This window comes from Dendrobates tinctorius, unplaced genomic scaffold, assembly GCF_039654945.1.
Source record: "Dendrobates tinctorius isolate UK_male_01 unplaced genomic scaffold, ASM3965494v1 ptg000162l, whole genome shotgun sequence".
Lineage (NCBI taxonomy): Eukaryota > Metazoa > Chordata > Amphibia > Anura > Dendrobatidae > Dendrobates > Dendrobates tinctorius.
In genome coordinates this window covers 53,404,394-53,421,399 of record NW_027361829.1, presented here as the reverse complement: position 1 = coordinate 53,421,399, position 17,006 = coordinate 53,404,394, and the positions used below count along the sequence as shown (strand labels likewise).

The 17,006-nt window shown below is 43.5% G+C and overlaps 1 long non-coding RNA gene across 1 annotated transcript in view; it reads right to left on the bottom strand.

The window, feature by feature from the left end:
- Nucleotides 1-5,467: 5,467 nt before the first annotated feature.
- LOC141052589 (uncharacterized) overlaps nucleotides 5,468-17,006 on the bottom strand; it is a 53,734-nt gene continuing 42,195 nt past the window's right edge. The window contains exon 2 of the long non-coding RNA XR_012220850.1: nucleotides 5,468-5,809. This is a non-coding gene — a long non-coding RNA (uncharacterized lncRNA). The remainder of the gene's footprint in view (nucleotides 5,810-17,006) is intronic.

Sequence of the window (17,006 nt, the reverse complement as noted above, 5' to 3'; positions counted from 1 at the left end):
TGTAATTTTTAAACTGTAAAATGTGAAAATATACTGTACACTTTTTTTTTGCCTAAAATACCAAGGGAATGTGTCATCTTTACCTTTAGGCCTTTTAGAGATCATTTAATTTTCAGCTTGCTTAACTGTTCACAATATGTGTCCCAAATTTTCTATTTTGTAGTTTGTTTTACTCACTCTGGAATCTCTTTCTATTTGAGCATAGTTTTCCCTTCTGTAGGTAACTTGCCCTCTGCTCTTCCATCCAGTTCTTACCTCCAGTTCTAGTCTGTTGTTAGGGCTATCTCAGCTCACACAGAAACCACTTGTCGGGACTCAAACCCAGAACCTTTTGTGCACCAGGTGTCAACTTTTCTCTCTGCACTATTCAGCTTGCTAGACAGTTTCTTGCTAACCCAAATAATAGTACCTGTGTTGTTTCTGATTGTCTACACCCTGAGTTTGTGATTGTCTCCACCTTGAGTTCCTGATTGGCTCCACCCTACTGAAACCTGGCATTCCTGACTAGGCTCCCTGCCAATGCTGACTCTACTAGTTGCAAATAGAGATGGGCGAACCTGAAAGTAAAATTCGGCCTCTGTACCGAACACCTACTGTTCGGGCATGGACACTGAACATGGACTTCACCAAGTAGTCAGTGTTACTGTTACTTAACACCGGGTGTTCAGGGGAGGCGAACATATACATAACAGCGTGGCCATCACTGCTTATGATCGGTAGTAAAATCATCACTGCCGGTCAGACAGCTGTGGTTCCCATGCTGTCAAATGACAGGGTTAGCCAACAGCAGTGAGCGGAGGTATAAAGTTTCTCTGGTCACTGGCATAGGCTAATGGAACTACTGCTTCCATCATCTGACACCTGTTGCCACTAATAACAGTGAGAGCAGGAGCAGCTGATGGGAGTATTCACCAGCCAGTGCCTGCTCTGTAAAAGAATAATAAAAAAATGGCTCGGATTCCCCTGTATTTTTGATAACCAGCAAGGCAGAACTCACAGCTGGGGGCTTCAACCCTCAACTGTCAGCTTCAGCAAGGTTGGCTAGCAAGAATAGAGGAGTCCCCACACCATATTTTTAAATAATTTAAATAAATAATAAAATAAAATGAAGTGGAATCCCTCATCTTTGAGAACCAGCCTTACTAAAGCAGGCAGCTGGGGGCTGGTATTCTCAGGCTGGTAAGGGGCCATGGATATAGCCCCCAGCCTAAAAATAGTGGACCTCTGTTACCCAGAAAAAGCGCATCTATTAGATGCACCAATTCTGGCACTTTGCCCGACTCTTTCCACTTGCCCTGTAGCGGTCGCGAGTGGGGTTCTTATTTGTGGGGTTGATGTGAAATTTGTATTGTCAGGTGACATCAAGCCCACAAATTACTAATGGAAAGACTTCTATAAGAGACCTATAATCCTATAGTTATATGGTAAATAAAGACACAGCCAGAATAAAGTATTTTATAAAGTATTTTATTTAAAAACAGGGAGGAAATGGTTGAGGAGGTAAAAGTGGCTGGGACCCTAGGAGGTAGCGACCATGCTATTTTAGAATTTTGGATAACTAGAGGAGGAAGACCTGTGAAGACTCAGACGTCAAGGTTAGATTTCAGAAAGGTAGATTTTAAGGGATTCAGAAAGAGAATTGGAGGGATCCAATGGCTGGATATCCTTAAGGACAAAAATGTCCAGGAAGGATGAAATTCTCAAAGCACAATTGTTAACAATTCCGAAAAGAGGGAAGAATAGGAAGCATTTAAGGAAACCAGGATGGATGAACACAGAACTTAAGCACATGCTAAAAAGGAAGAAAGAAATGTTTATAAAATGGAAAGAGGGAGGCATATCTAAAGAAGAATATAATGCTGTCTGCAGAACTTGCAAGGCACAAATCAGATTACTAAAGCTGACAATGAATTGAGGCTTCTAAGAGACGTCAAAAGCAATAATAAAGGATTTTGGGGATATGTCAAAAGTAAAAGAAAAGTCAAAGATGCTATAGGATTTTTACAGAATGAAAATGATGAAATGGTAAGACAGGATGTTGAGCAGGCCGAACTTTTAAATTTCTATTTTGCATCTGTTTTCTCTCAGAAAGAAAATGTAACATCAACTGTTCTTCACTGTCCTATTTAGGGAATAGAATAATCCAGGATATCTATAAACAGAAAGATAGTGAGGAAACACTTAGCTAACCTAAATGAATTCAAGTCTCCAGGTCCAGATGAATTACACCTCAGAGTACTGAAGGAGATAGCAGAAGAAATTTGTGAACCACTCTCTATAATCTTTGAAAATTCTTGGAGAACAGGAGAAGTCCCAGAAGACTGGAGAATAGCAAACATTGTTCCTATCTTCAAAAAGGGGAAGAAGGTGGACCCAGGATACTATAGGCCAGTGAGTCTGACTCTATACCAGGAAAGATCTTTGAACAATTTATTAAACAACATGTATGTAAGTAACTGGATAAGAATGAAGTGATTAAACAGAGTCAGCATGGGTTTGTAACTAATAAGTCATGTCAGACTAACTTAATTTCCTTCTATGACAGAATCACTGATTGGGTGGATCAGGGAAATGCTGTAGATATAGTATATCTTGACTTCAGCAACTAGTATTGTGAGGAAAGAGGGAGACACAAGCGCAATATAGGGTCTTATCCCACAAATAAAGTAAACGGTTTGACAAAAAACTGCTCACCTGGTAGTAGGTATTCAAAGCATGTATAGATAAGGGCGGCTGCAGATTCACAAGTCGGTCACCGACTATCTGAAACAGAACTCTGCAAAGGAATACGTGGATTTCGTCCGTGCTGCCCAAATGATGAAATTCCAGAAGGTTAATAAGGTTTGACAGTGGTTTATTCTACGCGTTTCAAGGTTTTTTGCAACTTCCTCTTCAGGAAATACCACCACCGTAGAATAAACCACTGTCAAACCTTATTAACCTTCTGGAATTTCATCATTTGGGCAGCGCGGACGAAATCCACGTATTCCTTTGCAGAGTTTTGACTTCAGCAAAGCATTTGACAAAGTATCTCACACAATCCTTATTGAAACAATGGCAAAGCATGTAATGGACAAGGCAACTGTTAGGTGGATTCATAACTGGCTTAGTGATCGGACCCAAAGAGTGGTTGTAAATGGCCGCACATCCAGTTGGAAGAATGTCTCAAGTGGGGTACCACAGGGCTCTGTCCTGGGCCCTGTATTGTTCAACATCTTTATCAACGATTTAGATGAAGGAATTGAGGGTAAACTGATTAAATTTGGTGATGACACAAAGTTAGGAGGGATAGCTAATACTATGGAAGAGAGAGAGAGATTCAAAAAGATATAAATAAACTGGAGCAGTGGACAGCAACTAACAGAATGGTTTTTAACAGGGAAAAATGCAAAGTACTACATCTGGGCAATAAAAATGAAAAAAGCATATACAGAATGGGAGGAATAGGGCTAAGCAACCGCACATGTAAAAAAGACTTGGGTATACTAATAGATCACAGACTGAATATGAGTCAACAGTGTGATGCAGCAGCAAAAAAGGCAAATGCAATTCTAGGATGTATTAACAGAAGCATACAGTCTAGATCACGTGAAGTCATTATTGCCCTCTACTCCTCTTTGGTCAGACCTCATCTGGAATACTGTGTCCAGTTTTGGGCACCACATTTTAAAAAATGCATCAACAAACTGGAGCAAGTTCATAAAAGAGCGACCAGAATGGTGACCGGTCTACAAACCCTGTCGTATAAGGAAAGGTTGCAGGATTTGGGAATGTTTAGCTTGCATAAGAGAATACTGAGAGGAGACTTACTAGCTGTCTACAAATATCTCAAGGACTGTCACATTGTAGAAGGATCATCTTTATTCTCATTTGCACAAGGAAAGACTAGAAGCAATGGGATGAAACTGAATGGGAGGAGACACAATAGATTTTAGAAAAAACTTTTTGACAGTTAGAGTGATCAATGAGTGGAACAGGCTGCCACGGGAGGTGGTGAGTTCTCCTTCAATAGAAGTCTTCAAACAGAGGCTAGACAGACATCTGTCTGGGATGATTTAGCGAATCCTGCTTTGAGCAGGGGGTTGGACCAGATGGCCCAGGAGGTCCCTTCCAACTCTACGATTCTATGATTCTAAAACAAAATGCTTTTACTTTTTATTTAAAAATAATGCCTAATTCCACTGAATACCTCGTCTCTTGTAATAAAACAAAAATAAAAAACAACAATATCCCTCAACTGTCCATTATTCTGTCCCACACCATAATCCATATCTGGGGAATAAACAGTTTTGAACCTGGACGGTGCCAAAATGCAACCATCCAGGCTGAGAACTACTGGTGAATGAGCTGCTGTGAGCGCAGCATCAGTGACTAATGGTGACATCTTCGAGGTTCAAATTCACCGAAGTGAAATTCTCCCGGTGAATTCACCTTTGCACCATGAGACTTTCTCACAGTGCTAGTGGGGATCTCATCGAGGTCACCGCATTTTAGCCTGGTTGGGAATGCAGCTCAGTGACCGGAAGTAACCTCAATGACGTCATCGCTAGTCACTGACAGAGGGCATTTTAATCTAAATGCCACTGGTGCAGAGGTGAGCTCACTGCAGTTTACTGGGAGAATTTCACTGCGGTGAATTTGATCAGCGGTGAACGTGCCTCTGCACCGTGCGACTTTCAGAAGGGATCTCATCTCTAATAGATGCGTCTTTTCTGAGTGGGTGTGGGTTACTATTTTTAGGCTGGGGGGCCAATAGCCATGGCCCCTTACCAGCCTGAGAATACCAGCCCTCAGCTGTCTGCTTTAGCAAGGCTCGTTGTCAAAAATGGGAGGACCTCACGCAGTTTTTTTAAATTATTCATTTAAATAATTAAAAAACACGGCACGGGGACCCCACTATTCTTGAAAACCAGCCTTGCAGGGTTGCAACCTCCAGCTGAAAGTTTTGCCTGGCTAGTTATCAAAAATAAAGGGGAACTCATGCCGTCTTTTAAAAAAAATATTAAAATATTTATTTACAGCACAGGCGCCGGCTGATGAATACTCCAATCAGCCGCTCCTGCTTTTACTGTTATTAATGGTAGCAGGCGTAGGCTGATGGGAGCAGTAGTCCCATTATATGACTCCAATGAACAGAGGTAAACTTTATACCTTTGATCATTTCTGTGTGCTCACGCTGTCATTTGACAGCATGAGAACCACGTCTATCTGATCAGCTGTGATGATTTTACTGCAGATTAGAAGCAGTGTTTGCTGCACTATCATGCATATGACAGCGCGATAAACACCCGACCAGTAGCATGGAAGTCCGTGTTTGGTGTCCATTTGGTGAACTTTACTGTTTGGGATCGCCCATCTCCATCCATGAACCTAATTTAAGATCCAGTCCTGAATCAATGAAGTTGGCAGCAGACTCACAGTCAATGAATGCAAAGGCAGATAACCACAGGTTCTGGAAACATAGTACCACGTTCCATGTGTAACAGCATTTTATCAGATGAGTAAAAAAGTGCCTGTACGTCTGGGTGACCTCTTTAACAATCACCCAGACTTAGGCATTCTCTGCCACCTTGATTGTTTGAGGGCGTATAGAGCAGTCTCAAAGAAAATGTTCAGCATCACCACAGCAAAAGCAGATTCCAAGATTGCGCTGATTTCTTATCTCAACAACTTGAGGACTGGCAGCTCCAACTTCCATCTGTTCCTCCTCAGGTAATTGGAAAGTTTCGGGATTAATGACTGAACCCCCTCTCACTAGGTGTCTGGTACGAACTCGAACTTTACCGTTCAGGATCGGTCATCCATAGTTCTGAAACAATCAGAAATTTTAGATTTAGCAATGCAGCAGGGCTGAAAAAGCTACCTCCTTCCACACCAGGCTCTGTATGTACACTGCCTATAAACAGTTAGCTGCTTATCAGAGGAGAGGGCAGAGTCAGAAAAGAGCTGGCATGCCATCCAGTCACTGCAATGATAAACACCATTGATAAAACCCTCAGTCTAAGTAAACAACACACAGTGTGACATTACACATTGTTGAATTTTGTGTTTTAAACCCTACCTCATGCTGTCTTCATATTAGATAGCAAAAACCTGCTGACAGATTCCCTTTAAAAATTAATGAACCTCGTGGATTTGTGAATTATTTTGATTGGGCACCAGTATAGATGTGTAGAGGCTTTGAATTGCCTAAACATGAGAGACACACTCAAAGTGACCTCATTTTGGAAATTACTGTCCTCAAGGAATATACGTAGGGGTGTAATGAGTATTTGATCCCACAGGTGTATCATAGAATTAGGAACAAATGGGCAGTGAAAAACATATATTTTATTTGCATTAGCTCCAAATTTCACCTCACAAAGGGTAATTCGAGAAAGCATCCAAAAAATTGTTACAATAACGGCAATACACCATGGGTTTTCATAAACTGCTGTTTGGTGGCACAGCAGAGCTCAGAAGGTAAGGAGCAATATGTGACTTGTGGAGCACAGATTATGCTGGAATTTATTTCAGAGGCTTTGTTGCATTTGCAGAGCCCCAGAGTCACCCCATTTCCAAATCTGCACCACTCAGAAAATTAATTTAGAGGTGTAGTGAATACTTTAACTCCATAGATGTTTGACAGTCAGGGCCGGACTGGCCATCTGGCAATTCTGGCAAATGAAAGAAGAGCCTGTCTGGTCATGGGCTGTCTTGTCTGATATGTTGCTAACAGAATATGTGTTCTCAAGATACCCATACTGTTAAGAGTAGTGATGGAGCACAAAGTTGCTGACTCCGTCACTCACCCCAGCAGGCCACGGGTATCATTAGAAATATTGGTCTTGTAGAAAATCTTCCTTTCCTCCATCCAGGGTAATATTAGTAATAAATCCCATTTGGTTCATGGAGACGGGGACAACATGGGCCTGTGTTATTTCAAATGCCAGGGCTGAATTTCAGCCCCAGTCCGTACCTGTTTACCGTGTTATGGGCTCGCCTGATCAGGTAGATTTGCTAAGCCAAAGGTTAGGGTGAGCAGCATTGACCGGAGGTGTTGATACTGCAGCACTGGATATGCAAAACACGTGGAACAGAAGTGATTTCAACACAGGAATTGGAATGTGAAGCAGGATTTTCTGGAAGGCACGTTGTATTGCCAGTAACAGTAGAGTTTGATTTGTGAACAAGAACCATGAAACAGCAGAATCATGCACACAGGCAGGCTCAATGATACAATAGAGCCAAATGCTCAAACAACACCTAGGAATAGTTGAGTTGTGTAGAAAAGGCACTTGAATGCAGCAGAGCCAAATGTGCAGCTAGCACCTTGTAATATCTCAGTCATGTAGATGATCAGGTAGCTTGATAGAGAGTCAAGAGTGCAGACAGCACCCAGGAAAACCAGAGCTGAACTGGCAGAAAGGAACCTTGAAGTAGCAAAGCCAAGTATACAGACCGCAACCAGGAACAGCAAAGTTGAGTATGCAGTCAGGCACTTAAAGTAGCAGAGTTGAGTGTTCTATGAGCATGCAAGAACAGCAGAGCTGAATTGGCAGACAGGTATCGTGAAGTAGCAGAGCTAAGTGTGTAAAAAGCACTGAGGAATAGTAATTGTAGTAACAATGCTAAATGCCCAGACAGCTACCAGGAATGACAAGCAGCCAAATAACTTGAAGTAAGAAACATGGTGTGTTGACAGGCAAAGTTGTGGTTGTCACATGGCACTCTTTGGGACAAGTGAAGCAGAGACCAGTGAAAAGCATAGCTGGGTTAGGCTGGTTTCACATTTGCGTCTGTGTGTGCAGCGTTTTATCCGCATAGATTCCCATGTGTTATGCATACATATATTTAATATGGTGCACGCAGGGACCTGCGTTTGCATGCTTTTGCGTACGCATGAGTCATTTCGCAGTGCACGGCTAACGCAACATGCTGCATTTTTTGTGGCGTCAAGAATCCGTCAAATATGCGCAAGAATGCTCATGCAGATGAGTGCGTAAAAAAAACGCATTACTGTCTATGGGACTGCATAAATATGCAATGACATGCATACGCATGCGTTCCATATGCATGCATACTTCAGAATGAGCTGCCGTTTGTCCTGGTGCTGATGTCTCTCCTGATGCTGACATCTGTCCTGGTGCTGCTGTCTCTGCTGGTGCTGACGTCTGTCCTGGTGCTGCCATCCTGGTGAGGACAACACTGTCTATGTAAGTGTAGGATTCAGCCAGGACAGTAGTCCCGGCCGAGGACACCAGGGCCCAGGTGTCCTGGCCTCCTCCCACAGAAAAATTGCAGCTTCTGCCAGCATGCCTCTTTGGGGTTCTGGTTCACCATCAGGGATCCCACTGCGGTACTGCACCGCTCCTTTACACTCAGTTTCGGTGCATAGGGTGGAAAGAACGGACACAGAAACCGGTTGTTGCCAAACCAACGTCTTTACTTTTCAATGGTTCCAGGCACATTAGTGGCATTACAGTCCACATAGCATTCCTCCTGCACTTTCCTTTTCCTCAATTCTTTGTCCTCATGCACATCACTCGTTACTAGCGCCCTAGGCGGTACCGTAGCATCAGTTCTGTATTCTGTAGGACCTCAAAACACAGGGGATCACGCTCATCCATTTTGCTGCAGACTTACGGGCTTCAGCCCTATTCAAGATCTGCCACATTGTGACTATTCTGTGCCCTGCACGACTTTTGGACCTTGTCATTCTCTCCTTCACTCGCTGCTGTAATAAACCGTAACTGCCAGGGTGCTCCGGTCTCATCCAGCACCCGTCTGACTGTGCCTGTGCTGTTTTTGTTTAAGAACGTTATGTCGCTGCTATGTCATCCTGGGCCTAGAGCCCTTGTGGACTCTTCGGGCGTGCTCGCCCTTCTAACCTGTTCCTATATATTACACTCACTTATCCCATAGCAGCTCCTCCTATGTGGTTAACCCCTACCTAACTCTTGTTACAGACTATAACAAGTATAAACTAGAATACCCACCATCTAGTGTCCACCCATTAGAAGTACACTCTCCCTATGCAACACGGTAATACAAAGGTTCGCATATTTTGGTAATACATCTTAGGATGCAGCAGTACTAGTCAGACAAACAATGGTAATACACTATAAGTGTAGCAGTGCCATAGAATAATTACATCTGTACATTATTTCAACATATTTACATTAGGACTTCTTAGGCTAAGTGCACACGTACCGGAACTCTCGCGGAAATTACCGCGAGAATACCGGAATTCCATTCCGCGGGAAAATCGCATTTTAAATTCCTGCGATTTTCCCGCGGAAAAACTAGCATTTTGCAAGCGTATTTAGCTTGCAAAATGCTAGCGTTTTCCAAGCGATCTGTAGCATCGCTTGGAGAACTGATTGACAGGTTGGTCACACTCGTCATACACAGTGTTTGACGAGTGTGACCAACTTTTTACTACTGAGGCCGCCTATGCGGCATCAGTAGTAAAAGATAGAATGTAAAAAAAATAAAAAATGGTGTTATTCTCACCTTCCGACGTCCCGCGCATCCGTTCCCAGTAATCCTTTGCGAAAATGCCCGCGATGACGTCCGTTCTCGCGGGATCGCGATGTCTCACGTTAATTCGCGATGACGTCGCGCGAATGACCGCGAGACTTCGCGATCCCGCCAGAACGGACGCCATCGCGGGCATTTTCGCAAAGGCTTACTGGGACCAGAAGCGTGGAGAGAAGCGGGAATGCTGCGCGGGACGCCGGAAGGTGAGAATAACAATATTTTTTATTTTAAATTCTATTTTTTACAGGGATATGGTACCCAAAGCCCAGAGGACAGTCTCCTCTCCTCCGGACCATGGGTACCATCCGCAATTGTTCTGCTTACTTAACGCATGTTGTGCACAGCCACATGCGGGAAGTAAGTGGAACAATGCATTCCTATGGGTGCGGGATCGCCGCGATTCCGCAAATTAATGAGCATGCTGCGTTTTTTACCACGAAGCGATTCCGCCGCGGTAAAAACCGCAGCATTAGCACAGCATTGCGGAATCCCATAGGAATGCGTGGGATGCTTATTTTTCGCGGCAAAATCACGCGGTTAAAACCGCCGCGGAAACGCGAAAAAAACGCCACGTGTGAACTCAGCCTTAAGAGGGGGGTGACATTAAAGGGCATCTTCCTTCAATCCTCTTCATAAGTATAGAAGCTTTGAAAATGTCTGTCTCTCTTAATTTTTTTTTCTGTTCCTTTTAGACTGGTTGTCTCCTGGTGCTGTCATCTCTCCTGGTGCTGCTGTCTCTCCTGGTGCTGCCGTCTCTCCTGGTGCTGCCGTCTCTCCTGGTGCTGCCATCTCTCCTGGTGCTGCCCTCTGTCGCTGTCCTGTGCTGACTGCTGTGCTGTTGGACTACTGCCTGTAATGTAAGTATTGGTGTCCATTGTTTTTTTTGTTGTTTTTTTTTTGCCTACATTGTGTTTGGCTCTTAACAAGTTTAATTTTTGTTATCTTTTTTTCTGTAGTGTTTCACTTTACTGCTGCCTGCTCTTCAACCATGTCCTCAAGTGAAGAACTGATTTCTTCCCAGGGTGGACACGACAAAGATTATGTAATCACATTTGCCATACTGATTGGTATGTAGTGACTGGCAATACTATACATGTGTTAAATCATGTAATTTCTTTACAGGTACCTTCCACTGATGAAGAGCAGGAGCAGTTGAGTGGAAATGATTATTCCCAGGGTTTTCGGGCTCATGTGTCTCAGGAGGAAAGGCAGGGTGTAAGTATTCTTTTCATCAAAGTTGTAATTAAATTTTTTTTCAGTTTTACATAAAATTGTTTTGTTTTATTTGATCTATAGGTTCTACAATGGGAAGAAGCCAAACAGGACATTGACAACGATCAACTCATTAACCTTGTGCAAGAACGAGTACCGTTGTGGGACACCTGTGATCGTTAGCACTCCAACACTGTTGTGATTCAACGACTATGGGAAAAAGTGGCCAGATTGCTGTTGCATGATAGGGAACGTGCTACACCACGTACCATAAAAGATTTTTGAAAGTATTGCAATGTGGTGTGACGTGCCATTGAAACTGTAAATGTAGGTGCAGTTTAAGAATTATTTTTTTCCTTTTTTCCCCTTTCACAGTTAAGAGAATAAGAGTCCATTGGTGCTCGATGAAGGATCACTTCAAGAAGGACATGGGACAGGAGAACCAGGTTAAAAGTGGTGCTGCTCAAAGGATAATAAGAAAATACAAATACCACTGTAACCTTGCTTTTCTGAGGCCTGCACTTGCTCAGCGAATGTGAGTATATTTTGTGTTGTCTTACTGTTGTTTAACCTTTTTTTTTTTACTAATGTTTTTCTTTTAATTTCACCACAGAACCTGGTGCAGCACAGCACAACCTGGATCATCCTCTGTTGAAGCGGCCTCTCATCGACCAGACAAGGAATAGACACAGTCCCAATCATCCATCAGTGATGTAGCAACCTGTCAGGCCTCACAGGCTGAGGAACAGACAGCCGCCGGTCCATCAGGTTTTCCTCTCTCCCAGCCCTCTGTCGCTGCTTTTGTTGGGTCTTCTCGTCAGCGGCAGAGGGCCTGGGAGAGGTCACTCATGCCCGAGTTTATGCACTTAAGCTCGGTCTTCCAGGATGGGATTAAGGTGCTTGGTGAAAGATAGAAGAGTGGGTTCAACCAACTGAACACACTTATACAAAATCCATGCAAAGAGAAAAGGTCGCAGTCATCGAGATGGAAGTTTCACTGATTTCTTGACATATCATGAACATGTCAAGTCGGGGGAGTGACATAAGGAGTGCAAGAAAGGCTGACAACGGCCGTTTCGCGCTGCTCGAGCACTTCAACGGGTCAAACAGTGGGGGGAAGTGCCGGGTTCATATGGAAATCACATCACTCCGTACCTCCTCCCTCCACAGCTGCTGTCTAAGTGACATTAGTGAATTAAAAACATGCTGAGATGCATTACAACATACAAAAGCATAAATACAACTTGCTGCACAAGCAGAAAAATGGTTACATCGAGAGATAAATTACAATGCATATTCATATATCAAAGACTACTGTTATTTTCATATGTCGAAAACTACTATTTTTTTCCTTTTTTCTTTTTCTTATGGAAAACATCTACAATCATATGTATCCAGAGACCAAACTGTCTCACTATTATTGAACTATTAATATACTCACAGGAAGAGAAAAAAAAAAATGTCACTTAGACAGCAGCTGTGGAGGGAGGAGGTACGGAGTGATGTGATTTCCATATGAACCCGGCACTTCCCCCCCACTGTTTGACCCGTTGAAGCGCTCGAGCAGCGCGAAACGGCCGTTGTCAGCCTTTCTTGCACTCCTTATGTCACTCCCCCGACTTGACATGTTCATGATATGTCAATAAATCAGTGAAACTTCCATCTCGATGAGTGCGACCTTTTCTCTTTGCATGGATTCCCAGGATTGACTGTTTCCAGGTCTGGACCCAAGATTCCCAGCTGCTGGGCTTCTGTATGCCGCACATCATTTGAAGTCAGACGGTAACAGCGGTGCTGTCCGCTTTTTATCTTGAGTTTTTTGACACTTATACAAAATGTCAACAAACACCTTGACCGTCTGGAAACCGAACTTGAGAGACCGCCGCAACATATTTTTCAGCAGTAGAGCGGGAAATGTCAGAAAACCTTATGCCTCAATTCCAGCTCAGTGTCATGCAGGCCTGCCAGGCTGCTTACAGCCACATATTGCAGCAGCAGCAGTAGCAGTCCCAAAGCTACAATCCACAAGCCGGAGGATTTTACCAGCAGCCGAACATATACTTTACAACTCCCACAGCACCGAACTATCCTCCGCCACCACCGCCTCCAGTTCAGAGATCCACCACGCTGCCGACTTCATCATCCCTGCAGCCAGCAGCATCCACAATGCTTCTAAGTTCATCATTCCTGCAGCCAGCAGCATCTACTACTCTCCCAAGTTCATCATCCCTGCAGCCAGCAGTATCCCCCACGCTCCCAAGTTCAGCACCCCTACCGCCAGCAGCATCCACCACGCTGCCCAGTCCAGCAGCACTCCAGAAGACTGCTACAGAGGCCACCACTCCCACTCGACCAAGAAAACAATGGACAAAAAAAAACAGATTACCACCAGTACGAAGACCCGGAGGCAAAAAACCCTGCCAAAATTATACCCACCACCTCCCCCCTCACCTAGCAATGTGTCTCTGTTGTAAAATGTGTCACTACCTTCCCTTGTGTCTGTACCTTCCGGTTTGTCTATCCATTCCCATGATTCCATCCATGATCCAATCCTTCAATTTGTTGCCCCTTCCCCTGTAACCCCTTCCTCATCAACTACCATCCAATCCTCACAACTCCACACCCCCAAGGTCCACCCCATCTCACCCTCAGATAGACCCCAATCCTAAACCCAATTATTTTTTTGCTAAATAAAATTTTTATTTTTGTTGCAATATCTGTGTTTTCTGTCTCTTTAAGCGCCGCCGCAAACACACACATGTAAAAGAGAAATACCCTAAAGCATAGAATCCAGAGAATTAATTATCAGACAAGGGATGTATTCAAATAAAATATATATTTTTATTTATATACATATTCAATAGAGTTGAAGTATATTAAAAACAAGTGCCTGTGCACGGATAAACAAAATTGTAGCAATAAATATATTTTATAAATGCATCAATGGTGGCGCAAAAAAAGAGAATAAAAAGTCTTTCATATATAAATATATATGCCACCAATGGTATTATATAAACCAGGTGAAAATATCAAGGCTTAAAATCAATGTGAAAACAAAAAAATAATATTTATATTCCAGTGCAAATTTTAAGAGGAGGAACGCATCAATATAAAAAGATGATAATAAAGTGCCACAGTGCAAAAAAGTATGTATATGGCAAATAGCCTAAGCCATAAAGTTCAGGGTGCTAAGAAAGTGTACAATGTTAATACCAGGTGGGTATACCTTTAAGGGTCCGTCAATGTGCCAGCACAGCGCACTCCCCATTGCACTTTTTCTCTCTGTGTTATCAGTGGTCTCACCTAGGTCACGACAGTTAAGGGGTCATGGAATGCAGCCTCAGCGACTGGTGAAAACCTCAATGATGTCACTGCTAGTCATTGATGCTAAGCTTGCATCAGCTTATTCCTCAGTGGTTCTCAGCTGGGAAGGTGGCATCTTGGCACCATCTAGGTTGAAAACTGTTTATTTCCACATTCGGCATGGGACAGAATGACGGACAGGTAAGGGATATGGTTGTTTTTCATTTTTGTTTTATTACAGGAGACTATGGCTTCAATTAAATGGGTGATGTGAGTATGGTTAACAATAGAAGTCTGTGTTATTCTTTCAATTAAAGGACTTTATACTGGCTGTGTGTTTATTAATAATATAACAGTAAACAGTAATGGATAGTCGTCTTATAGGCTTGATGTCACTGGAGAATACAAAGGTGACATCAACCCCACAAATTTGAACCCCAGCTGCAACTGCCGAAGAGCCGGGCAAAGCGCCAATATTTTCTGGAGCAGCTGTGGGCTGGTATTGTTAGGCTTGGGTGGGCAATATCCATGGCCCCTTACCAGCCTGAGAATACCATCCCTCAGCTGTCAGCTTTAGCTTGGCTGGCTGTCAAAAATGGGGGGACTGCATGCTTTTTGTTTAATTATTTATTTAAATAATTTAAATAATTTACTGATGACAGACAGCTGCACTCAGCACTTTCTGCAGGGCCACTCCCATTCCAGGCCTCTCCACCCATTTTCAGGCATTAGATGGGAAAGGGCGAACGTCCGTCTGTACATACCACTCCTTCCAGGGGCAGACCCGACATTGTTGACAGCTCACGTTTGGCACCATCCAGATGCTGGCAAGCCCACAAAGTGCACCTTGTTAACAGGGACAGTCCTTTATGGTGCCACAGCTCTCCATTTTGGTGGTCGCCATCTTGGGGTCCACAGGATCACTCTCCAGCTCTTCCTTAGTAAAATCCGGTTTCTTAATCACATTCACTTTCACTTGCCCATCGCCAGAGTCTTCAACTTGTACTCTACAGGGCACTGCCAACACTTTCACTTTTTCTTCTTCCTTCACCGCCGCTGCGGTTTCACCACCATATGGGGCAGTGAGATCCTGCCGACTACTCCACTTGTAATAATATGCCCGGTGGGTAGACACATCAGCACAATCTGTACTCACTGTGCTGGCAGCTGCTTCTTCCCTGGTGCATCCCACATTCTTCCTGGAGTTCAAAGGACTGGAGACAGAGCCCAGGATAACTTCAAACAATAAAGATTTATTCTTTTCAGGACACAGCACATCCAATACAACTTTAGCACACTTGACACGGTACCAGCAATACATCTTCATCAGCTTTCCCTAGCTTCGTCAGTTACACCAGAATGGACCACAAAGTCACTACGGGATGAGGAGCCCAGCCAGTGAAAACTGTACTTTGACCTATCTCCCTGGAACCGACTTCAGTCCAGACACGGAAACAATCATCTACTAGGTCGTCCACCCACTTTTGGTTATCCTGCCCGAGTACTCGCTGGTGGCCCACTCGACTACTTCATCACCCAGACTTCATCAGTGACTCCTTCACTGACCTCTTCACTACGTTGCTGAAGGTACCATACTCCACTTCACACATTTGTGTGGCAGCTAAACAGCTCAGGAACAGGAACAGGAACATCTGAGCAGCACCATGGGCTACCCCCGACTCACTATAACCAGGAAATCTCTCCAGCTAATTCCCAGTTACCACTCCTACAATTAACCTCTAAAGTGTCCTATAACTGTGCTCTATTATGCAGTGTACTCAGTGCCCCATCTAGTCTCCTTTCTACTAACTGTACTGTTCCTATATATCATGCACAGATACGTACATACATCACAATAATATATATACATGACATATACAAATATGGCAATCATATACAGGTCACTAGTAGCAACAACATTTACAGGGCTATGCCCTGACCCTCTTACAGTAGTCTGACAAGGAAACATTTTGGAAGATGGTAATTCCTCTGTGCCATACAGCTATTGAGTATCCAAGCTGGATGGACACCTAGCATGAACTGGCCCTCTATGTCTTGGAGGTGCTGTCCTGACCTGCCTCTATCATTTTGTCACAGCAGGTTTTTATTGCCGCCAGGAGCATAATACCTCATAGGCGCATCCACTAGCCAACGGAAAATGCTGACAGGCTGACTTACCAAAATGAACAAGGCCTGGATTGGCCCAGACTTTTCAATCCCACCGGATGACAGCAGTGGAACATGAAGCCAATTCAAATGATAATTTTTCCTTTGGTGTATTCCTATGCATCCCTTCCAACCCAGAAAGGTATATGGTTCATGGTTTCTTTTTCTTATCCTCCTTCTCCTCCTCCTCCACCACCATATCAACAAGGTCACCAGGCAGCCCTCGCTCCAATTTATTACAGGGTCATCATGTGGGCCTCGCTCCCAATTTTTAGAGCACCATCATGCAGCCCTCGCTCCAAATTTCTACAGGACTATCATGCGGCCCTCACTCACATGTTAGCTACCCAATCAAATTATATATCCCGGACAACCCATTTAACCCATAACTACCCTAGGCCACCATGCATAAAAAAAGCAATGACTAACATATCATCCTAAACCAGCAGAGATGGCCTAACTATGTAGGAACTGTTAACCATTACAAAGGACTAAAAGTAATGGAGAAACAACATCTCTTACCGTGTTACTACTCTATACAAAAATGTGTATTGTAATGCATGTAGAAATCTGACCAAGTGAGTATATTTAGATGATGTATGCTATCTATGTCATGTACACTGAAATATATTGGAATGTAGTGATAGCAGAGCTGTAGCTATGGTTTTGGTTCAGGGGAGGCGAAACTTCTCAGTGGGCCCCTAACCATTATAATAACTCAGTGACGCACCATAATAGTGGATGTAGGAGAACCTCAGCAGATGACTACACTGTTACTGAAAATAATCTCTATATAAAGACCA